We start from the raw sequence: 24600 nt of genomic DNA on the forward strand, positions 1-24600 counted from the left end.
TAGTGGTGTGGGGAAGCTTCTTTTTATCCCCGATCAAGTTCACTGCCTTAGAAAGTGATCAGATGTTTCTGGTTGTCGTGCCCATTCATGAACACTGCACTGAACACTAACCAACAGCAAATGTGCCTCGCTTTGAAGCTAGTCAGCTGTGTAAAATATTCCCCCATAGCCTCCCTGCAAAGCTTGAAGCAAGCATTCCAGCCACCACACTGGCAAGTTCATAAATAATAATTAATCAACATTATTAGCCCTTAGTGTACTTTCCATGGAGCTGTACCCCTGTGGTAAGGTTGTGAGCACACAATTGCTTTTTACAAGATGTCTCTAGGTGGACAGCTGGGCAATGCAAACACTCCCCATCCCACAGACATTGAGACCATATTCAGTCAACCTGCCTGGCTGAGAACATTTGGATCAATGCAATGGATTAGTTTTTCTGGCCTGGTCCATCCCTTAATGATGCAAAGGGCACAGAATCTGGCCCTAAATCTGCTGCTGGTAACAGTCGTGGCCTGGGGGAGTCCGTGGAGGGGGTGGGGAAAGAGGCTGGTGCAGCAGGCTCTTATGCCACTCTCTCCACAGCAATACACCCTGTGCATAGACTGGGCAAAATATACATGACTAGGTCAGTGCTTATATAGAGCAATGCATGTATAGGACAGTATGCATGTTTATGGTGTATGAGATGTAGCAACTATTACTTCTCTCGCTCTTTAGTGCCTTGGATGCTGCTTTTAAAATAACCATCTGGTATGGACTGAGGACAGCCTTTAATTATTACCTTTCTCAACCACTTCCTATCACCAGCTGAGGCTCTTTAAAAGCACCTGGTGAGCTCAGGAGACTTAGCAAAGATCTTGTATGCCAGATCCACAGTTAACACACAGCTGTGGCAATAACCCGGTAGCAACAGCTTGCCAGTTATTAACTCTGTCACTGCATGCAGTAGTGGGTACATTCAAACATCACAATGACCTTCAGGGTTTATCCATGCTCTGATGTGCGTCAGTAGAGGCCTTCAAGGTGCCCTCACAAAAGTGATATCCATGGGATCCTTATGCAGTGTATTATGGGCTACTTTCCATTCAAGGACTGCAAATTATGGGTTTGGAGCAGGAGGATGAATTTATAAGTCAACTGCTTCTCGAGGCTGCACTGAAAGCAACAGAACCCTCTGTATCCAGAGGGTTCTTCCACCTTCAGCATAGAAAACTACATTCCAGAAGTCAAAGTTAAGTTTCCTTGTCCAAATTCTGCCCTCGTTTAAACCCTGACAACTTTGATGGCTGTGAAGGCTGATTTGCACTTTCACGCAAATACAGTTTGCTTTTACCTTTTGTCCTTTTCAGTCCTGGGCAGAATTGCCAGGAAGAGTTCTCCAGGAGTTCTGACAGCCAATTTGTATTTTTGCTGGGGCTTCCATGTGGTGAAACTTCTGAAGGGGGAAGATTCATTCCCTAGATCCTGAAGATTTTAATTTTAAAGTCACTCCAGCCTTGCTGATATGTGAATGGTACTTCACCATCGTCAAGAGCCCAGAGCCCATTGATTTCAATGGAAGTTAGAAGTCTAAATACCTTTGAGGATCTAGGCCACCACCCTTGTGGGTGTGTGGCAGACATTAGGCGCCAGCCTCTAGGGCAGTGGTTCCCAAACTGGGGTTCGTGAAATGTTATAGGGGGTTCTCAGGAAAAAATTCCCTAATGGCAGCCAGAGCTGTCCTTAGGGACCCCAGGCAGCTCGGGGCCAGCAGCTCGGGGCCCCTGGACTTCCAAGAGCAGATCAAAGCCAGCATATCTATCACATTGAGGAGATTTAAACGTCAAGACTCCTTATAAGAAATGGAAAGGGAGGTGGATTTTTTTTTGCTGTTTTTAAAATTAAATAGGCAGCTAGTATTGCTTATGAAATTATTATGAAGAACAAGTTTAAGCTTTGTTTGCCTGGATTACTCAAGACCTGAATGCTTGTGTAGGAGGAATTCTTTGAGTTGGCTTCTTAAATACCTTCATGCTGTTTCACATCTGATACTCCTTGATGAAACATAGGTGCCTTGATACAAGCTACGAAAGTGAGATCTGGGAAGAGTGTTGCCATTTTCATAATGTAATAAAAATACTGTAATAATAAATAATAGTGTATAATAAGCATGTCATAATTTTTTTTTAATATTTCCATGGTCATTGCTTTTATCATTTATACTCAGGTAAAGGAGAAAATCTCTGGAAATATTCATTTTTAGGAGGGGGTTCGCAAGACTTGACATTTTAGTGAAAGGGGTTCACAGGTTGTTAAAGTTTGGGAACCATTGCTCTAGGGTTAGTCTGAAGGATCACAGGAGTAGAAGTTTGCAGCTAAAAGGAGCTGGACAGACTGGAGCATTCTGCTCAACAGATGACATTAAACAATAGATTGGGCTTTACTGCTGCTAGGAACTCCAGGAAGGCAGAACGGCCCCAGCATAGCCTTAGGGTTTTGGCTCAAAGCAGTGACTAGTTAGGGAGTACTCATTAGGCTGAGGTTTGGGAATCCGTATAATGGAAATCTAAGTCTTTTCATGGATACATTTTCAATCAGAAAAAAGGGGCTAATATGCTGAATGATAGTTTGCTCAGCTCTTCTGATGGAGTCAATAATAAGCATAGATTGAGTCAAACCAGGGATGATGAAATAAGGGCATGAGCTTGGCTACTTTAGCCTAAAAATGAAGCTGTACATAGAATGGGTGGAAGTATCAGATTACTATTATCCTGACGCCTTTCTCTTGTCTCAGCAATTCAACCCAATGCTCAGGCTGGCTGGATTTTTTTTTTTCCCCATAGAAGTCTGGACTTTTTGACAAAAAACAGATTTTGTTTTTTTTTAAAATTCCCACTTTTGTCATTTTCTTTATTTCACCTTTCAAAATGAAAATTAAAAAATCTGAGCTGTGGCTGAGAAAATGTGATCAGGCTTTTGGTGGCTGACGGCTTCTGTGCTAGGGGCTGACTCCATTGGGACCTGGAGGAGGTAGACAGTAGCAGCCCAGTTATAGGCCATATGGATCAACTGGCAAAGGCAAAAGTCCCCAGACTATCTAGAAATACATGTTAGTTATCTGATCATTTATTTTTGTTCTCAGTGTGTGAAAAGACGAACTCAGGTTGACAAACACTATTTTAACCATGCACTCTCCAGCAAAACCGAAACGAAAAGTACTTCAGTCATTCTGATGTGGTCAAATGAAAGGCTGGCTCAAAAGATTGTGCTGTGAAAGCCAAGAAGCTTGGGCTTTCCACTATGGACTGAACTCCATGGCTTGGGACCATTGGCCTACGGATGTGCTGCTTTCATTGTCCTCATGCAGACAGAGGGGTTCTCTTATGCAGCCAGCTCCTGAATCTTATAAGGATTAGTGAAGCATCTTGAATAGCTCCTGGAAGCAATTGGGAATGGAGCATGGATGCAATGTGTTCATGATAACCATGCCATTTCCCTGTAGAGGCGGGCTGCTGCTTTCTATACATGCCTCAGCTGGAGGTGACCAAGGAGTGAATTGACGTCAGCAATCCTTGCTCTCTTACTAACATAGCTACCGCCGCTCGAGGAGGTGGAGTAAATATGCTGACAGGAGAGCTCCCTCCCATCAGCATAGAGTGTCTGCATTAGCAGCGCTAGTGGTGCAGCTACATTGGTATAGGTGCACCGCTCTCGCGATTCTAGCATAGACCACAAGCTTTTTGTAAGGGAGAACCTCCTGTTATCTGTTGACACAGTGCTGGCTGCCCCAGCTCCCAGAAAAGAAAGGGTTAAGGAGAAGGAGGTGTGTGTGGACAGGAATACCAGTCCTACTGTCCTGATAAGGCAGAAGTCCCTGAGATTCATCCGGCAGATGACGAGAGAGGGGAAGTAGGTCAGAGCAGGCAGCAACAACTAGGGATCTAGCTGCTGAATCAGATGAACCTGGAAAATTTTGCGGAGGATGAGTCTGACCTTTTAATTTTCGATATGCAGAGCAGTAGAGAGCAGTCATTGTCCTGAATACTGGAGGAAGGGGGCACTGGGTGAATTGGAGGTATAAAAGTGAGATCATAGGACCAGAGTAGGGGGTAATAGGGTCCCACCTGGCCAAACTGCTAGGCAAGATTGCAAAGCAGCAGGGAGCCTCGTTTAATTACAGACTTGCTGGGTCAATTAGTAAAGCAAAAGCACTGGTCTGTCCAGCATCATTGGCAGAGCTGGTGAAGAGGGCATCCAACACATCCACCCTAGAGTCTTCCCCCTGGGGCCAGGGAGGCCAAAGCAGGACACTTAAAGGGAGCGGGTAGCTCATGGACTTCTGGCTTCCACAGAGAAGGGCTGGTGCCATTCAAAGCATACATGCCACCAGCGTTTTTGCCTCCCCAAGCGGCGGGGAGGGAAAAAAAGCCACGCTCGGTGGCACTTCGGCAGCAATTCGGCGGCCGGTCCTTTCCTCCGAGAGGGACTGAGGGACCCGCCCCCGAATTGCCGCCGAAGACCTGTACATGCTGCCCCTGTCCATTGGCTGCCCCTGTCCATTGGCTGCCCCTGTATCAGGACACCTGCTTGCTGCGCTGGTGCCTGGAGCTGGCCTGCATGCCACTTGCCAAGCCACTGCCGCGAGGACAGCCATGTGCTGTCCTTCACCACAAGATTGCGCGGGAGGGATAGCTCAGTGGTTTGAGCATTGGCCTGCTAAATCCAGGGTTGTGAGTTTAATCCTTAAGGGGGCCGTTTAGGGATCTGGGGCAAAAATCTGTCAGGGACAGTACTTGGTCCTGCTGTGAAGGCAGGGGACTGGACTCAATGACCTTTCAAAGTCCCTTCCAGCTCTCTGAGACAGGTCTATCTCCATATAATAAAAAGATAATGTTAGGGAACATCTCTGGCAACAAGGACCCTGGCAAGACTCAGCTGAAACTGGTAAATACATGCAGATAATTGCCAATTTTTTCTTCCATCTCCAAAGTGATTTTTTTTCTCTCTTTCCAACATTAGTAATCAACACATAGAGAGGGAAAGTTAAAATATGCCTGAGGAGAGAGGGGTGAACTCCTTAGCTGTCCATTCTATTGGACTGTCATTAGGACCATATTGTTTATTTACTCTCAGTAGCATCCACTATGTGCCTGGTGCTTTCCATACGCCAAGAGGCTCACAGTCTGAGGGTGGGCATGTAGACAGAGAAAATGGGAACTGTCACAGTTTCAGGGTTAACGGCATCTTTGACGCCCTTCCTGGTCTTCCTTGAGGGCACCCACTTAAGGTTTTAGGTTTCCCAGCTGTCCCCTCTCTTGGGGTGGAGACCTGTATCTCTCTCCCTTCAGACTGGGTGACAAAAAATATGTCCAGGGGACTGCAGCTTTCCCTATTTTAATATGGGAAGGGGCAGCCACTCTGACCAGTGCTGTTGCTTTATTTGGGTGCCCTAAGAAATGATGGGCTGTTGAGATGTAGGCTAGTAATCGGACAGCAAAAAAAGCAGATCTGTATCTCTGGATTGAAATGACAGTGCCAAATACAGTAGATCGGTGCTAATTCAAATGCAATCCTGTGATGCCCTGCTACTTTCCATTCTTCACAGTGGGACGTGCCGCGAGTACAGTAGTGCCCACCTGATGCTTAGCAAGGGAGCGGTGAATTTTCAGTGTGGGTTTGGGAAGAACTTGGCTGTAAGATGTTTCCAATAGCCAGCTGGACCCAATGTTGATGGAATGCTCTGCCCGTGTGGAATAAGGAGGCGTGTCAGTTTGTGCAAAGAAGTGACAATTGCACAAGTTAAAGGTTTTTGTCTGTGTAATTTTGCCAACTCTGTTGCCCTGTGGCCCTCTCTGAATGGTGTTCAGATCCTGTGATGGGGACCGTAACATCCAATCTTGGATAGTTTAGGTAGGGTTTGGGGGCATGGAGACCTCTATGGTGTGGGAGTGTGGGGGGTTATATACGTAGCAGCTTGCAGATGTTATGTAACCACATCACACACTTTCCATCTCAAATTTGCATAATCCATCACTTTTAAAGACATTTCCTCATATCGCTTAATATTAAATGTTCATTGTGTCAGTCAGCAGGAGGTTTCATAGGTCCTTTAGGCAACTCAAACAGTGATTAATCAAAAAAAGCTCCACCTTCTTTGTGCTGTTAATGTTGCTGTTAGGTTGGAGGCAGAATAATTGATGGCTTTTTCTGATCCTGTTAGCTAGGATGTCTGATTAATTTTGGCTCTGGGATTAAGTCAGCAAAAGAAATTTGACTTCCACAAGCGAGTGATATATATTTGCTCCAGTTCACTGTAGGGACAGAATAGTATCTTTTCTGCCAACATTTTTATTGTACCCTCAAACATAGCCAGAAGGTGGCATTACGGGCTAGTTTTATTCCTGTTTTGGACTGGTGATTGAATTGATTTTCAAGCAGAGTTACATAGCTGCTTCCTGCTCCTGACATGGAGAGAAAAGCAACAGCACATCAGATTTGAGAGCATGCACCCTGCTCCTGGGCAGAGATCGGCATGAACAAGTGAGATCAGAAATGTGCCAGTCTGCTCTAGGAGAATTCAGAAAATAGAATATCTGTGGCTCTATTATAGAACGGTTTGTTTTTCTCTTGTTTCACAACCCACTTAGATATATCGGTGCTATTTTGTACTGCTACTTGCTGCCATCAGTTTAAGTCTGGTCTGGTCAGAACGTCACACAGCTAAGGAGGAGGGAAAATATAGTTATTCCCAGCTGCCTTTTTTGTCTTTTTCTTTGAGAGCAAAGCCTCCAATTTTCTCTTTTCCCTATTCAAATCCCTTTCAACAAGGCCAGCTAATGGTCTCTTTGGGTATGTCTACATTGCAATTAAGAATCTGCGGCTGGCCTGTGCCAGCTGACTCGGGTTTGTGGGGCACAAGCTAACTGCAGTGTAGACATTCAGACTTGGGCTGCAGCCTGACCTCTGGGACCTTCCCACCTGCAGCCTGAGCCCGACCGTCTACACCACAATTAAGCAGCCCCTTAGCGTGAGCCCTATGAGCCTAAGTCAGCTGGCATGGGCCAGCTGAAGGTTTTTAATTGCAGTGTAGACATACCCTTTGTGGTTCCGGGACTTCTTGGTTGAAGAAACTGTCTTGACCAAAAGGGGTCATAGACCAATTCAAGCTCTTCCCAGGGGGCTAAGAATGCAGTTTCTGCAGCTATAATCTCACCTATCGGCCCAGCGACTGAATTTAAAACCTTCACATGTTAGTGTCATTAGAATGTAAGGCCGGACAACTCCTGTGCTGTTGATCATAGGTGCAAACATGGCACAATCATGCAAATGCATCTAACCCTTTCCCCCGTGCTGTGATTATCTTCTCCATTCCTTCCTTCAGGCAGCAATGTGAAATGTACAAGACTCCTAGTGTGTGGTAAAACTTCATTTTACTCCTTTTATACAAGAACAGAGCAGGCAGGCACAGCAGGGAAAACTCTTACATCCAAATCGGCTGTTGCATCATATTCACCCTTGCACCTGGAAGCTCAGAAACTAATCTCGACCTTGGCTTGGAATTGTAGTATCTGTAAGTAAACAAGCATTTTTCTTAACCTAATAAATAGATGCAGCAGTAAAAACTGATAAGCTCTGAGCAGGGCCGGCTCCAGACCCCAGCACGCCAAGCGCGCGCTTGGGGCGGCATCCCGCGGGAGGGTGGCAGGCGGATTCGGTGGACCTCCCGCAGGCATGCCTGCAAAGGGTCCGCTGGTCCCGCAGCTTCGGTGGAGCATCCGCAGGCATGCCTGCAGGAGGTCCACCAGAGCCGCGGGACCAGCGGACCCTCCGCAGGCACGTCTGCAGGAGGTCCACCGGAGCCGCGGGACCGGCGACCGCCAGAGCGCCCCCCGCGGCATGCCGCCCTGCTTGGGGCGGCACAAATCCTAGAGCCGCCCCTGGCTCTGAGGGCCATATTATTCTCACCTGGGGTAAATCAACATAGCTCTATTGGCTTCAATGGAGCTACTCCATTTGACTCCAGCTGAGGATCTGACCCTGAAGTAGTCAGCGGGATATTATCAACACATTACTGTAACTTTAAGGCACAGCAGGGTATATTCTTGATCTATTAACTTTGACAGTGTACCTTTTAGATTTTCAAAACTTGGCAAGTAATTTGCACTTGCCAAAAACAAACAAACAAAAACAAACAAAACAACAACAAGGGATATGAACTTGCATTTGTGCAGTGTACTGTGATGGGTATTTGCATACTGAATAACCCTTATGCAATGAATGACTCATCTGCACAGAGCACTGTGGGAGAGCTTGGTGGACATAGAATTTTGGGCTATCATTCTGAAAATTTGAGCCAGCTTTTCAAAAGAGACTAGTGATTTTTCATGCTCCAATTTTGGGTGCTTAGCTTGAGATCTCTTAGAAGGACCTGTTTTTCAGAAAGTACTGAGAACACCCTATGAAAGCTCTCAGGGTCTTCAAGGGTCTTAAACTGGGCACCCAGAAACAGAGGTATCCAAAATCTCTTGTCACTTTTCAAAATCTTGGCCTTGATCCTTACAAGATGAGTATATCTGGGACATATCTGCTCCCTGAATAACTGGAAGTCAGACGTGCTTAATTTTCTGACAAATACTAGTTTTTACTACTGTTGCATGGCAGAGGCAGCACTGCTATGGAAGAAGGAACTAGATTTCATCCTGCCTCATGCATCAGCAACATAATTGTCAGCTACGTTCTGACTGCAGGATCTTCATTATTGGTGATAAATGGCAGATGGATTTTTCATGCCCTTGGTTAAGTTTGCAGCACTGATGGTAGGAAAGGTTGTCTCTTGACTTGCACACTGGGCAGCTTTGATGTGACAATCCTTTGATGGGCAGTGCTGTAATGGCACTTTGATGAGGCATCAATGCTTTGGGGGCCTGCAGTGTGATCCAATGGTTTGAACACAGGACTGGGAAACAGGAGACGCGGGTCCTAGTCCCAGCTCTGCCACTGGGCTGCTGGGCAACTTTATACAAAATCACATCACCTCCCTCTTCTTCTGTTTTTCCCCCTTGGTAAGATGGGGATAACAGTAGTGACCTGCTTTGAAAAGTGGTTTAAGAGCTGAGCAGGTCTTTCATTCCCATATCTAGTGCATCTTCAGTTGAGGAACATTCAGAATGGCATAAACAAAACTTGTGCTCCACTCTCAAGAGGATCAAAGAAACAGTGATGGCTTTGAAGGACAGGAATTTCTCTTATAAATGAAATACAAAGCCAGATCCAACCCACTTTATATGTATGAAGAATGTCCTTGACTTCAGTGAGATTCCTTACATAAGAAAGGCAAGCAGGATCTGGCCTGTAACTTGGCAGATTATTAGTCTGCCAATTTCTTAAAGATTAACATAAGTGTGAGATTCCTTCTGGTCTTTTGTCAGGACCCATCACCATGCATGATACCACGTGTCAATGCACTTTCAGGCGTGAATCTCAGGTGTGAGTCCATGCAATGCAGTGACTGAAGCTTTTTCTTATTTTATATTTTTAATAGTCAGAGACTGAACCAAAGGCTACTGAAGTGAATAGCGAGCCTCCCATTGCTTTCAGGGAGCTCTGGATCAGAACCTCTGTCTCCAAAGCTGGAGATGAATCTGATTGACTACCTTAGAGCTGCTGCTGGTCTGGAGTTCCCTACCTGAGAAAAAGGCGAGTTAGAGAATAATACCCTGAACGGTGATCCTGGCAGGGCTGCAGCAGCGTTTGAAAGGTCAGGACAATCCCCCGGGGTAGAGCTATATACAAACTTATCTGAACTTTTCTTTTTTCTGCCCTTTGACTCCTTAATATTGTGTCAACCTCCTTTCATTCACCTTGCTGTCCTTCCCACTGGCCACTGCATACTCATGAGTTATCACTTTCCTCAAGTGACAAATAGCTGGACCCACATTCCATATCCAGGTGCATTTCCCTTCCATATATATATGTGTGTCCCTTCACCCTCCCCTCCCTTCTCCAAAAGACAATTATTCTTGATGCCCCCCCCATCAACTCTATCCTCCTCCCTGCCATGTTCCCAGTAAACAGCTGCCCACTTCTTCCCAAGATCCTTACTTGGGGCCCAATTCTGCTCTTGCTTACATTGATGCAAATCTGAACTCTTGTGAAGTCCATGGCATTACACTGCTGTAAAGCCAGTGCACGAAAGTGAAGAATCTGGCTGGATCCATTCTTTGAGAATCTCATTCTTTCCAATACAGGCTGCTCATGTGTTCCACTGCTGTCTCTTCCTACCTCTTTCCTGTACTTCGAGGAATGCGTTGTATGGCATGTGGTATTTCCTGCCCTTCCACTGGGGCTACAACCTTCCTTATATGTAGCAGAGCAGGGTACCTTATATACTTCTATGACACATCTATTATTTTTTTCTTTATGGACAAAAAATAGTTAACTCAGAAATCTGTTTAAAAACACCCATAAAGAGTCTTAGATTGATCAGCAAATGGAAGGGAAATGCCAATTTAACCCCATCCCATAACTGGCTGTGTTATGCCTTTAGGTTCAGTATATTGTTTTCTAAACAATGAGCAATCTCTCACTCCATTCTCTCGTATGCCAAAAGGCCAAAGGGATGAACTCTAGATAGAGTGGCAGGCTGAAATCAGAAGCTCTTTACTGTAGCCAGTTGAAGTGAGATTTGTATGGTTAATTGAATGTTCTTTGTGTGTGTGGTTTAGCACCTACCTCCAGTATGTGCAGCACATCATTCAGTGGTATACACACTGACTGGGACAATTTACAATGGTGATTTTTCTATTGACGGGTAAATTAATGTCCTCTATTATAGGCATTTAATCAGTGCCAGCTCTCTCAGTCTCTAAACGGGCCACCGAGATAAAAGATTGATTGGACTGCATACATCATATATAAAATAGGAATTCTTCCTAACAAAATAAATGATGTGGTTGTTTCCCAGAACCACAAAGAGAGCCCTGTGTTAAAGAAGGGTGTTGACAGGACTACAGTGAGCACATCAGAGAGAGGACCAGGACACAGGGTTTTCTTTCTAAGGCAAACCCAAATGACCCAGCGACAGGGAGAGGAATCCCACTAGCTCCGGAGCTGTGCACACAAGGATGATGATTTGTTTGGATAAGATCCTGATACTCCCTTCACTGCCTAACTGGCTTTAGTAGAAATGCTGACACTGTTCTCTCAGAGTACTTTGTGGCATAATTAATGGATTGTTCCATAGCTCTGAAATTAGTCTTTGTATTTACACAGGTGGCCAGAATTCCCAAGTTGTAAAGAAAATCCCTATTAGTGGTTAAGTCCCTTTTTTATTTTGAATGACACAAGAAAGAGGAATATTTTCCCCATTGCATGAAAGCAATTTGGTGTTTTACTTTTTGCTAAAACACGATACAGAAGGATGTCACTTTATTTGTACTTAGGGCTGAATTATGACTTGAATGATGCATTTGCACAAGGGATGAAGAAGGATTCAAAACACCTCGACACCAGCTGCTCAGCCCTTGGGTCCAGTGTGTAGGAGTGAGTGAGCCGCCTACACTGCCTATTTTACCCTGGAGTAGGTGGGCAGGAAATGGGCAGGGCCTTCATTCCAACCCATTCCCTGAGCAGAATAGCTGAGACAGAGCAGGGTGGCAGTAGCAATGCACTGTGGGTCCAGGCCAGGACCAAATTACTGTCCCCTTGGAGCAAGGAGGAAGCGGGGAGGAATTGTGACTCAGAGGTGTGTCTGAGTCAGAGACTCCAGGGGTTCCTTGTGCAATGGTGCAGTTTATATGCCCTCTTCTTGCTAAGAGATATGCCTAAAGTGACAGTCTAGCCCAGGGGTAGGCAACCTATGGCACGTGTGCCGAAGGCGGCACACAAGTTGATTTTCAGTGGCACTCACACTGCCCAGGTCCTGGCCACCGGTCCGGGAGGCTCTGCATTTTAATTTAATTTTAAATGAAGCTTCTTCAACATTTTAAAAACCTTATTTACTTTACATACAACAATAGTTTAGTTATATATTATAGACTTCTAGAAAGAGACCTTCTGAAAACATTAAAATGTATGACTGGCACGCGAAACCTTAAATTAGAGTGAATAAATGAAGACTCGGCACAGCACTTCTGAAAGGTTGCCGACCCCTGGTCTAGCTCTTGGACTGTAAACTTTTAAGGTGGTCTCTTATTATACGTTTGTACAGCACCCAGCAGAATTGGACTCCAATCTATTTGGGACCTCTGGCATTACTACAATATAAATATAATAGTGCTAAGGGCCAACAATTTTAAGCTGGCTTTTGCTCCACTTGTAAGTCTGTATGCTCAAATCAGGTAAATGTATGTCCAACTGCTCAGTCTCTGTGTGTGCAAATAGCACTCTTGGGAGTGCAAAATTAGAGGCCATATTAGCAATATAATAATCACAGTAAGGCATATATCTATGTATCTCGACTCTCCAGGTTTAGTGGCCAGTATTGAACAGAATAGCTGCAAATGTGTGAAACTGCAAACAAGACTCATTTTAATAAATGGAGTAGTTAATGAACATAAAGAGAGCAGGGTCTGGGGCACTGACATGTGAGAGTAGCAGAGAAACAGGTGAACTGATTCAGAAAATACAAGAACACCCAAAACTAAGCCTCCCTTTATTTAAGGATGAAAACAACTTTTTACCATTGTTTCATTATTTGTGAGACCAGAAGCAACCATGCCTCCACTGTACTGTCAGAAGGGTTACTTGTGTGTGGTGGCTGACAACTCTATAGATGAGAGAGGTTTGGATAAGCTTCCGTGCTCCTTGGTGCCTATCTGACCCTCCAAATCTCTTGTATCCAGCTATTGCCTACTAGTACCTGCAAGCGCAATGACTGACCATGCTTTGAAGTAGCACCACTGCTAGAAGACAGTATTTATTGGACTAATATTGGGGTAACTTTTTCCAAAAAGCACCTAGGTGACTTAGGAGCTTCTGCCCCATTTTCAGAAGTGGTTTAGGCACTTAGGAGCCAAAGTCTGAGCCGTAGGTTCAAGTCCTCAAATGTATTTAGGCACCTAACTCCCTTAGTCATTTTTGAAAATTACATAGTGATTTAGGAGCCTTAGATACATCTGAAAATGTTGTCTTTGGCCTGCTTGGAAACTGCAGGGTTGGGATCTGTGAATCAGACTGAAGTCCACAAATGAAGGCTCGCACTCCGCTTCACAAAATTAGAGGAGCTCCACTGAAGCCGGCAGGTGGACCCTGGAAGCTACACCAGTTTATACCATCCAAGGACCTGACCCACATATTTAGCAATAAAGTTAAGGTGAAAGCAGAAGATTATGGTGACATTTTACCTGAGTGTAACAGCTGCTTCTAAATAGCATCACATATGGTTTGAAAGGTCTCTCCCATTACTTGAAGCATCCTCCAGTCCTTTAACAGTGTAAGTTCAGGTTGCAGGATCAGCAGAGATTTTTGTCCTTAGCCCTGAAATTCTTTGCTTTTGTGAGCTGGTTTATTTTCCAATAAGGCACACGAGGGTTTCATTTATGGCACAGTAAATCCATACCTAGTGCATCCAGTGGCACTCGGCCTTCAGCGTAGTGCTTAACAACACACGAGGCGTGACTCGCTGTGTCATAATTCACACCCGGTCAGAGCTTCTTGCTTAATTACAAAGCACTAAAACATGAAAATAACAAAAATAATGACTGTAATAAACTAGCAAAATAAAATATGTATCCCTGAAATTAAAACATCGCCGTCCAGGCTGAAAGGCCCAAAGATTAACCTGTGTATTCATGAGACATTTGGGGACTAATTTTGCCTTCAGGTTCATACATACACAATTGACAGCCATGGAAACCTCACAGTTTCCAAGGGTAGAATTTGGCTGTAAGGGTACTTCTGTCCTATACGTACATTCCCTTTAAATTAAGTTGATTTATTTCCTCACCGTGAAAATTGAAGTGCAACATAATGATATTCGTAGGTTCAACGTCATGGAGAGATGTTTGCAATGGGGGTAGGGAAGTGGCAGAATGAGCAAAACTTGCTCGTTTCAGCGTTGCCTCATCTCCAGAGGGTCCGGTCCCGTTATGTTTATTTCATCCACCTCTTGTGTCTTTTCAGAAACCCTCTCTGGGCAGCTGGTCCCTTTTTTACTACGTCTGGATAGTGCCTAGCACAGTGGGACCCTGGTTGTGACTGGGACCTCTAGACACTTTAATGTGTTTATTATGGTGGTGTTTATTACAGTACCATAATAAACACATTAAAGTGTCACGTAACATGTTTATTACACCGCTGCAATACAAATAATACTAACAGGAATGGGGCATTCATGTGGGTGAGTGTGTATCTATTATAGCGATCATTCATCTGTGTGGATATTGCTGCCGTGGTTTGTTTTTTAAGTTCTTTCCTTTTGAGTGGCCCTTCTTAAATGTGCTGGTTTGTACGTTTCCCTGAACATCGGTGATCTTGCAGGACAAGGATGCGAGTCCCCTGCCTGCGTGGAATGTTCCCGTGTGTTTACAGGGAGAACAGTGATGCCCGGCCATCTGCTGAAATTGGGTTTTGGCGAAGTCGAGATTAAAATTCACCTGGGCTTTCCAGCAATGAAACTTGAGCATCAAAGATGATCACTACCGTCTCCTCAAATCAGCATTTAGGCATCTAAAATGGGCATTTGGGCAACTGAATGCTGCTGTGCCCGAGTTTGAAAACTCAGCCCACTGACTTTAATTCTGGGCCAGAGGCAGTGTTCTAGGAGATCAGGAGAAGGCTGATTCCTGGGACAGTGAGCGCAAAACGGAGCCAAGCACAGCCGCAGCTGTTTGGTTGGGGAGGGAAGGGGAAAAGGGCAGAGCATGTAGAGTTGCCTTACGGTGCCGTGCATGGGCATGTTAATGTCACCCTACTTGTGCATGGAAACCTTGATGTAAACAAGGAGCATCACTTGCCTAAATTAAGATCCAAATTTGATTGGCAAAGAGTCTAAGGTTTTGAGTGTCCAAGATGCTATTCGGAATGAAAGACTCTTGGTAGTCTAGCCGGGGGGAGTTTCGGTCAAACTTTCCTTGGCATTAGGAGGCAGGAGCTGTGCGGAAACATGTGTTGCCAGCAGGAAAGGAGGAGTGCCACCCCTTACACTCAGGCGTATCATGGATGACATTGACAAGCTCGGGAGGAGGCTGCAGTGCTAATAGTAGGGAGATTGGGAGATCCTACAGTGTCTTAAAAATGATGTCTAAAATTGATTGAGAAAAATAAGATTGAAACCTCAGAGTTGTTTTAAGAAAGATATTGGGGTCACAAGTTAAAATCAAATTGTCCCAGAGCAATTAAGAGTCTCAGAACTGGGCATGCTTTATACGCTTTATCTGGCAGGTCAGCTCTAACCACTTTATAAATATGGTTTAACACTATTTGTCTTTAGTGGTTTTATTAATGCCACTTTCCGTAGTTTTAGAAGCTTAAAAACCATTTTGTGACTTAGAGAGAGGATGATGTGGGTCTGTGTTCCTAAAAATAAAAATGGTTGACAAGAAGGGGTTAAAAATCCTCCTGATAGTCAGACAAGGCCCAGCTCACAAATCGGAGAAGGGACTTCTGCTTTGTTCTCAGTGTTCTTTGGCCATGAAATAGCATTTAGGCATAGCAGCTACTCACTAACCTGTGAAACCAAGAATGAGAATTGTGCTTAATGGGCCTCTTAAGTAATGCATGTACTCTGAGTTTCACCCATTTCCGGCATTACTGCTCATTGTGGGCTGCCATGCAGATAACTGCAATTTACAAAAATGCACAATTGTTATTAGGATTGACTACCGCTATTATTGGTGTTTGTGTGCCATTTACAGTGAGAGCTGCTTTAAAATGTAATTAAGGGAACAACTTCCCGTTTTTGGTCTCCTCTCATTCTTTAACGTTTACATTAAAATAAATTACAGTTACTGAGTGTTGTTCAGTAGTCTCAGCATAGGCCTTGGATCATCAGAAATTCTCAAGCTGGCAATTTTTTATTTCTCTCTCTCTCTCTCTCTCTCTCTCTCTCTCTCTCTCTGTGTGTGTGTGTGTGTGTGTGTATATATATACACACACACACACAAATATGATATAGACTGGTCCATGATGTCAGGTCTGGCCAAACTGTGTCTACAACAGGACTTAGAAAGTGAGAGAGTGCGTGTGAGGAAGGGGAGTATCAAAAGTATATGTAAACATTTCTGGTATTCCCTGGCCCTGGGCTCAGCTGGGTCTTTCCAGGCCCTGGTGTAAGTCAGAGCAGCCTTCAGGCTACTCTTGCTTGTGCCCATTCCCCACAATCCCCAAGGGATGATCTGGCAGTTGAGGATTACTGGAGCAGAGGGGCTCCCTGGCTACTCTCTTTTTAACCTGTGAATTCCCCCATTGTGCTACTACAGCAGACCAGTGCCACCTAGAGATGCAAGCCATGCCTAGGTAATCCTGAGGGGGTCAGTTCCACTGGTTTTCTGGCTGATTTGTGCCTGACAGCACTGGTAAATCCTCTATTTACCCACACTAAAGCTAGAGCATGGGCAGCTGCATTGCAGACTTGGTCACTCTGCCTCTCTATCCTCTCTCAATCCCTTCTATTCTATTTGATGTAGGTCATTGTACCCTCTAAGTGGTCAGCCGCCAAGCACATACTCCACTCCTTCCATCAGGCCCATAAAATGTGACCTTCTCCTCAAAATAGCAGCGTCTTAGACAGAGAGTTTGTCATCATGTCTCAGTGCCTCTTGTCTCATCTTAGATCTAGTGTCATTTGTGATGGTGATATTTATGGTATGGACACCTTCACTTAGGAACTGGTCTGACACCAACAACTCACTTCACATAGGCCATTAGGATGTAATGACTTTTGGTCACTATTGAGTGGTGTCTTAGACCGATAATACAGCCATAAAAGCTGCTGTATTTATTATCCTACAGTCCGTCTCCTGAGCCATTCAGTCCCAGCTCCATTCACAAATCTGCCCCGGCTTGTCTCCTGCAGTCCAGTCTTGTTCAGTCCCTCCAGAAGCTGTGAGCGGTGCAGAGCACATTCTGAGCTTTGGGAACACTCTCTGGCTTCCATGGAGCCACATCTCCTCGAGATCACATGTGGAAGGCAGCCCACGGGTAGGGTGACCAGATAGCAAGTGTGAAAAATTGGGATGGAGGTGTGTGTGTGGGGGGGGGGGGGTAATAGGCACCTATATAAGACAAAGCCCTGACTATTAGGACTGCCCCTATAAAATCGGGACATCTGGTCACCCTACATACAGGTAGCAGCGCTTTAGCTGAGCGTGCTCACAGACTGAAGGACATGCCCAGGTGTTGCTGGCAACATTAAAGCTTCAGCTTAGCCTTAAAGGTCATGTTAGAGGCTTATATTTGCCTCTGCACAGATAACAAGACATTTCATGTTCAGGATTACCAGGGTTTCAACCTTCTCCGCAGAAACAGCTGTCAGTAAATATGTGACAACAGATGTTGGGATGTTCAGTGTTCTGTGCACTAATTTCTAGCTCTGCCCTGCACAATTAGACATTTTTCTCAGGGTGAAGCTCGGACAAATATTCTCAGAACAATGTGCAGTAAACGACTCTGGGTCATTCCGGACTAAAGAGCCCTAGGCAGACTGCCCACTTTTCCAGTCAATTGACCTTATTTAAAGAGCTCTGTCGAGACAATAATTTCTTGCTTGGCTTTTCCCCCCTGCTGCTATTGTGCATCATGAGATTGTCTGAAAACAGCAGGATAAAAACCTGAAGGGTTTACGTATGCCTAGGATGAAAAAACAAAGAACAGCCCATCCTAGGTTGTGTTAGGATCATTTCTAGTGCTATACAAAGGGCTCGATCCAGCTCCCAGGCAAATAGGTGTAAGTTACAACGTAACTTGTAAATATCAGCTTCTCTGTGTGAGAGATACAGCTATACCCAGCCCCTGTATACGAGACAGGATAAGTCAGCAAATGCACAGGACTAGCCCCAAGTGGGAGCCACATCTGGTTTTTATGCTGTTATTTAATATCCAGTGTTCTTTAGCTTGTGGCTTTGGAAGCAGTACTTTCTAGAGAAGGTCCAAGCCACGAAGTCAATGTTTATACTAGAACTGGAGGCATAATTTCCAGCCTGGGTAGACATAACTTTGTTAGGGCCCATTATAAAGACAAGGGATGTTTGCAAAATAAAGTGAGATCCGTGTTTGGATTTTGAACCCTACCACGGTTCAGGCTAATCTCTGTGGTTTGGAAGATTTGCTTAGCAGCATGAATTGATTGTGTGCCAATAAAATCAACTCATCAGACTGCTACAGGGACCAGCTCTGGCTCTCTGATTGGCCCTGTCCTTCTCCATTTTATTCCTCATCTCTCTTCTATTCAGTTTTTCGTTTACCTCACTCTGTTTCCAGGAACGTCTTCCCTGGTGTGGAAATCGGTGGGCATTAAGACGGGTTGCTTTAATAGTTGAAATTCACAATGGTGAATACTGAAAACATTCCATAAAAAAGCAATCATCAGTTCTGGAACACCTTACATAACTCGAATTTTGCATAAGTTGGAAACGTATACCTGACCATTACGCCAAAAAAACAAAACCAAACCAAAAACTTCCCTCCTATTTCTAGCTTAAGGAACTCTTTCTGTAAGCTTGGATTTGTGTACATCGGGTTTACGTAACTCGGGGAGCATCTGTAATATGTCAGGATTCAGAGTATTCCCCTCTAATACTACAGTAACTCCTCACTTAAAGTCATCCCGGTTAATGTTGTTTCGTTGGTATGTTGCTGCTCAATTAGGGAACAATTAGGGTTATCTAGGGAGGTGGTGGAATCTCCTTCCTTAGAGGTTTTTAAGGTCAGGCTTGACAAAGCCCTGGCTGGGATGACTTAGTTGGGTTTGGTCCTGCTTTGAGCAGGGGGTTGGACTAGATGACCTCCTGAGGTCCCTTCCAACCCTGAGATTCTATGATTCTATGATTCATGCTCGTTTAAAGTTGTGCAATGGTCCACTCTTACGTTGTTTGGTTGCCTGCTTTCTCTGGAGCTGGCAGCCTCCCTACGCCTCCCCTGCATCCCCACAGTGCCTCCCGCCCGCCAGCAGACCCCGCGGATCAGCATCTTCCCCCTCCTTCCCCCGCCTCCTGCCGGTGGCAATCAGCTGGCTTGTGGTGTTTAGTAGGCAGGAGGGAGGGGGGAGGAGCGAGGACTCGGCGTGCAGGCTCCCCCTCCCTCCCCTGCCTCCTGAACAAGCCAAGCCAGCTGATTACCCCGGGCAGGAGGTGGGGGGGGGAGGGAGGGGAAGCCTGCGTGCCGAGTCCTCGCTCCTCCCCACTCCATTCTGCCTCCTAAACGCCGCAAGCCAGCTGATTGCTCCGGGCAGGAGGGAGGGGGGAGGAACAAGGACTCAGCATGCCTCCCCCTTCCCTCCCCTGCCTCCTGCCCACGGCAATCAGCTGGCTTGCAGTGTTCAGAAGGGAGTGGGGAGGAGTGAGGATGCAGCGTGCGAAGTAAAGGAGGAAGCGGTGTGGTGGGGGGAAGAAGAGGCGGGTCAAGGGTGGGGGGCTTGGGGGAAGGGGTGGAGTGGATGGGTCAAGGCTGAGCCCCCTGCCCCTGGCAAAGTCAGTGTCTGTGCTTGCAAGAACAGCAAGAGGAGCAGCCGGAGAATCCATCTTCTTCCACTCTCTGACTCCACCACCTCAACCAAGCTTCATACTCAGCAGTGATGATTGTAGTATTAAATTATTTCTTTAAAATGGTTTAAAACTTATACCTGTATTAAATTGATTGTTTAAAATGTATATCATGCCTTTTGTCTGGCAAAAAAATATTTCCCTGAAACCTAACCCCCGCTATTTACATTAAGTCTTATGGGGAAGTTGGATTCGCTTAACATTGTTTCACTTAAAGTCGCATTTTTCAGGAACGTAACTACAACGTTAAGTGAGGAGTTACTGTATTTGTATTGCAGTAGTGGCTAGAAGCCCATCCCCAGTGTGCTAGGTGCTGTACATGGTGTGGGATTCTGTGCCCTGCTACAGCTCATGTATGCTTCTCTGGCAATAGAGGCCAGAAATAGTCCATAAGGGTTCAAGGAGGAATTCCCCCAGTACAAGCATTTTGTTGCCTTAGGGCTGGGTGTGTGTGAGACATACTACCAGGGTACAATCCTGAGTAATGTGCAGCTGTTGCCTCTGCCCAGCAACTTTGCCTTACAATGCCTTGCTGAAGTACCTCCCACCTTGGCCTCTCACAAACAGCTTTCCTGCATGCATGCCACACCCTGAGCATCTGTGTATAACTGCAGCCTGCCAGCCATGTGTGGATTACACTCTGGATCTCACCAGTCTTGGTACTACTGCAGGATGACCCCAACACACCCGCCGGGCCTAGATTTCCTCCCCAAAATTGTATGCTCTGAACTGCCCAGGACAGTACACAAGATTTTAAGTCTGTTATTCCTTAAAGGGAATAATATGCCAATTTATTATCTGAAATAGTTATTCAGACACTTAAATTTAAACACACTGGGTTAGATAAAACAGTAAAACAAGTTTATTGTACAAAGATTTTAAGTGAGTACAAGTAATGAAGCATAAAAGTCAGATGTGGGTAAAAGAAAAATAAAGGTAAAACACTTATTAATGCCTAATTTAACAAACAATATCAGATTCAAGCAAAGTTTCTTACCACATGCTTTCAGCAGTCTTACCGACCAAACCTCTATAGGTCAGGACCCCTCCTCCAAAGTCCAATTATTGTTTCCTTTTTTTTCTTCCGGTGCAGTGAATGCAATGGGCAGAGAGAGAGGGGTGCCATGGGGTATTTGTCTCCTTTTTATAGTTTCAGTCCCTCTCTTGAAAAACATTTCCAGCTGGCACTAGGAGACAAAGAGTCTATGTGGAAGGATGTTCCCAGCTGTTTTTTTCCAACTGTTTAAAGTTCCTTTGTCTTCCTTTCCTACTTCATGAGACTGTTTACTGTTTACATGCAAATTAAGCAGAGTACACATTCCTTTGTTTAAGACAGAACTGTTTGCCAGCTTCTGTTCGTGCAGGGCGGTGGGGTTTGGAACATATATTGATAACACTGCATAGGGATATCTTATAAATTCACATTACAATGTTGCCATATGCCTTTTATCAGGACAATACTGACCAGCAAATTATGAGTTTTCAAATGATACCTTACAAGGCATACTTTGTACAAAGATTATTACTATAGTGCAGAGGTCGGCAACCTTTCAGAAGTGCTGTGCCGAGTCTTCATTTATTCACTCTAATTTAAGGTTTCGCGTGCCAGTAATACATTTTAACATTTTGAGAAGGTCTCTTTCTATAAGTCTATAATATATAACTAAACTATTGTTGTATGTAAAGTAAATAAGGTTTTTAAAATGTTGAAGAAGCTTCATTTAAAACTAAATTAAAATGCTGAGCCCTCAAACCGGTGGCCAGGACCTGGGCAGTGTGAGTGCCACTGAAAATCAGCTCACGTGCTACCTTCAGCACCCGTGCCATAGGTTGCCTACCCCTGCTATAGTGTATATGATGTGAATCCAGGGGTGTATTCTGTCACAGCATGTATATAAGGCAAGAGGGGGGTAGGGTCATAATACATCTGGCTTTAGCCATTCTGGCCTGGACCAGAAGCCATAGGCAGCCCTGTGGAAGCTGTTGTAAACTAAAGCAGTCTCCACAGCAGCCCAGAAATGGGATGCCCCAAAGACATCTTAAAGCTACCTGACCTCTTTGGCTGCTGGCCTGTGCTTTCTGTGTTGCCCCTCCAGGAGGTTTAGATCAGACCCTCAGCCATAGAGTAAGAGACAGTCCCTACCATGAAGAGCCTCTTCCCTGTTTATGTTCTGGGAGGGGGCAAGCTGCCAACTAGAAGAGAGAAGCCAGTCTCACCCAAGAAAAACTTTCCCATAGAACATGGTAAAGAATGACCACGCCCATTATGGTCAGTTCCAGGTGCACAGGTCACCTGGGCTATTTCTTTCCCCTGATTGGATGAGTGTAACTCTGACGTGAATACTCAGTGACCAGTCCAAAAGTCACTATCCCCAGTAGGGTGACCAGATGTCCTGATTTTATAGAGACAGGCCCAATATTTGGGCCTTTTTCTTATACAGGCATCTATTACCCTGCATCTCTTGTCCCGATTTTTCACACTTCCTATCTGATCACCCTAATCCCCAAGTATTCTATGGATTCATGTAATTGGACATTCTCAATTTCAATATCCCCAAATCTATGTTTTGTAAAACCAATTTTTTATAAAATATAAGACCAATAGAAATGTTTCCACAATTACAAACAAACAAACCCACTGAAGATGTTTCCTTTTAATCAAATAAACATTCCACTGCAGTATGTGAAACCCAAACAAGGTAGCAGGAAGGTCTGGAAAGTGAAGCTAACTTTAAAAAAGTGAAACTGACCTACGGGATTTTTATAGGCCAGGTAGAGAGAAATGTGACACGATAAACAAACTGCGACAAGTTAATGGGATTTAAAATTCATTGTAAAAAAATCTAAGCTGATATTAAGTACACAGCAAAAGAATGAAAATGGTGCAAGACATTTTTGTTTGGAAGAGTTGTTGTTATGAGAGGATAATCCGCATTTTAAAAAGCTTCATAAGTCTTTCATTAGGCTCATCTGTATAAGCTTAGAGGAAGAGTCTTGGCAGAGCTATGTTTCATAATATTTGGAAAGGAAGCTGTATGCTTCACTGTTTGCCTGGGAGAGCCTAGATCTGGAAAGAACTCCTCCTGGAGAGGAAAAAGAGGAAGCAAGGCACAATAACCATGGTTTCTGAGGAACTTTGAAAGGAAATGAAACAATAACAGTTTAGAAGACGAACAATTGCAGGCAAATAACGTTGACTTGGTGTTTATGGGAATTTTCATCCTTAATGTATTAGACGCTCGTTGCTAACTCTCCAGTGAAGTGTGCTGCTTCCAGAACAAAACAGAGCTCTGAGGAAGGAATGCATGTGAATACCACCATTAAAAACTAATAACTCCCAAAGAGAGGTAACTTTTGAGATAGAAATTTCCATCCGTTTGGTTTCCACACAAAGATAAATCCTGGCATTTTTTAGTTATTGTTTAAATACCTTTAGGATGTGTCTGTACTAGGGAACCGAGCCATTCCCATTCCTAAGTGAACTGCTTTAAGAACAAATGACTGAGTACATCGATGCCAGCAGTGCTGACTTCTGTTCTAAATCACTGCTGGTTTACCACACATTGTCGCTAGCATTCGTCTAAACCCTTTGAACTGTAATGCCCTCTGGCTACCTATTTTATAGTTCCTGGCACTGTTCCTCCAAGCAGTGGATTCTGGGAGATTTAGAAAGGTCACTGATACACTATGGAACAGATGTGGGAGGATTGTGAGCCTTTTTAGTGTGAACTGTTTTAGTATTATCTACACTGGAACTAACACCTGCGCAGGCCAAAATGATTCAGACTAAGCCAGTATTTAGCTGTTCTGAAAGCAAGTCTCCTGTAAATAGTATTCAGCATGCATGTAAACCATTTTGTGGGCACATTATCAGTTTAACAAGCCTCTTAAATGGACCACCCGGTTCTTAGCATGATAAATTTCGTCAGTATAATAAAGACTACATTACAGAGGTCCTTAGATAACGGAGACGTCCACTGATCGCTAGGCTTTTCTCTCTTTCCAAAAGAATTTGTATACTAGGGAAACTGGTGTCACAGTTAGTTTTTGTAGCACTGTGGATTGACATGCTGGTTTTGTGCACCCCTCCCAGGTGGAACACTAGCCCCAGAGTTAGTTCTTTCAGAAGCCACACGTGTAGTACTTAAACAGGGTTTGTTTTATTTCACTCTGGTTAGATCACTTGCTGCCCCCTCTGGCAGAGAATACAAGATTACCCTGAAGAATAAAATGAAGGAATTAATTGACATCTTAATTACAACTTTTAATTAATATTCACAAGGGCAACAAATGTTCCAGAATGAAAAACAGTGATAATTCCTGCGTTGGAAAGGGAAAGGCCCTGCTATTTAAATGAAAATCTTGTAGCTGAATGTGTGATTATAGCATGACACTGGCTGGCTTGGCTCAGTGCATGAAACTTGTATTGTATGTAAAACCACACAGCCCATTACTTATTAATAATTTTCTATGGCTAGTGCTCCACATTGTCCGCAAATATATGTTGCACAAATATAGTGGAAGGCACAGTCCCTGCTTCAAACAACTTACAGTCTAAAAATCTGGGCCAAACTATGTTTAACAGCAGGAATTTGCCAGTTCCACTGGCCCAGCTCACCCCCTCCTGTAGTAAAGCCCATGGAGGGATCCGGGGGAGGAAATCTTAGGGAGGATTGCCATGTGGCAACATCCCTAACACTTCCCCCCTCGCTCTCACTGCCATAGTGACTCTCGCTTACAGACTGTGGAGCTGGGGTCCTCCTGCAGAAAAGTCCATAGGACCCATCTCCAAACCTGAGGGGATTCTGGAGTATTTGTGGGAAGGCAGAGATATCTGGTGCCAGGCCTTATGCCTTCAAGCAGGCACTGGGATCCAACAGCCTTCCCCTCGTGCTCTGTGGCAGCATGGTCCCATTGGCACAAC

Source organism: Mauremys mutica, chromosome 4, assembly GCF_020497125.1.
Source record: "Mauremys mutica isolate MM-2020 ecotype Southern chromosome 4, ASM2049712v1, whole genome shotgun sequence".
Taxonomy (NCBI): Eukaryota; Metazoa; Chordata; order Testudines; family Geoemydidae; genus Mauremys; species Mauremys mutica.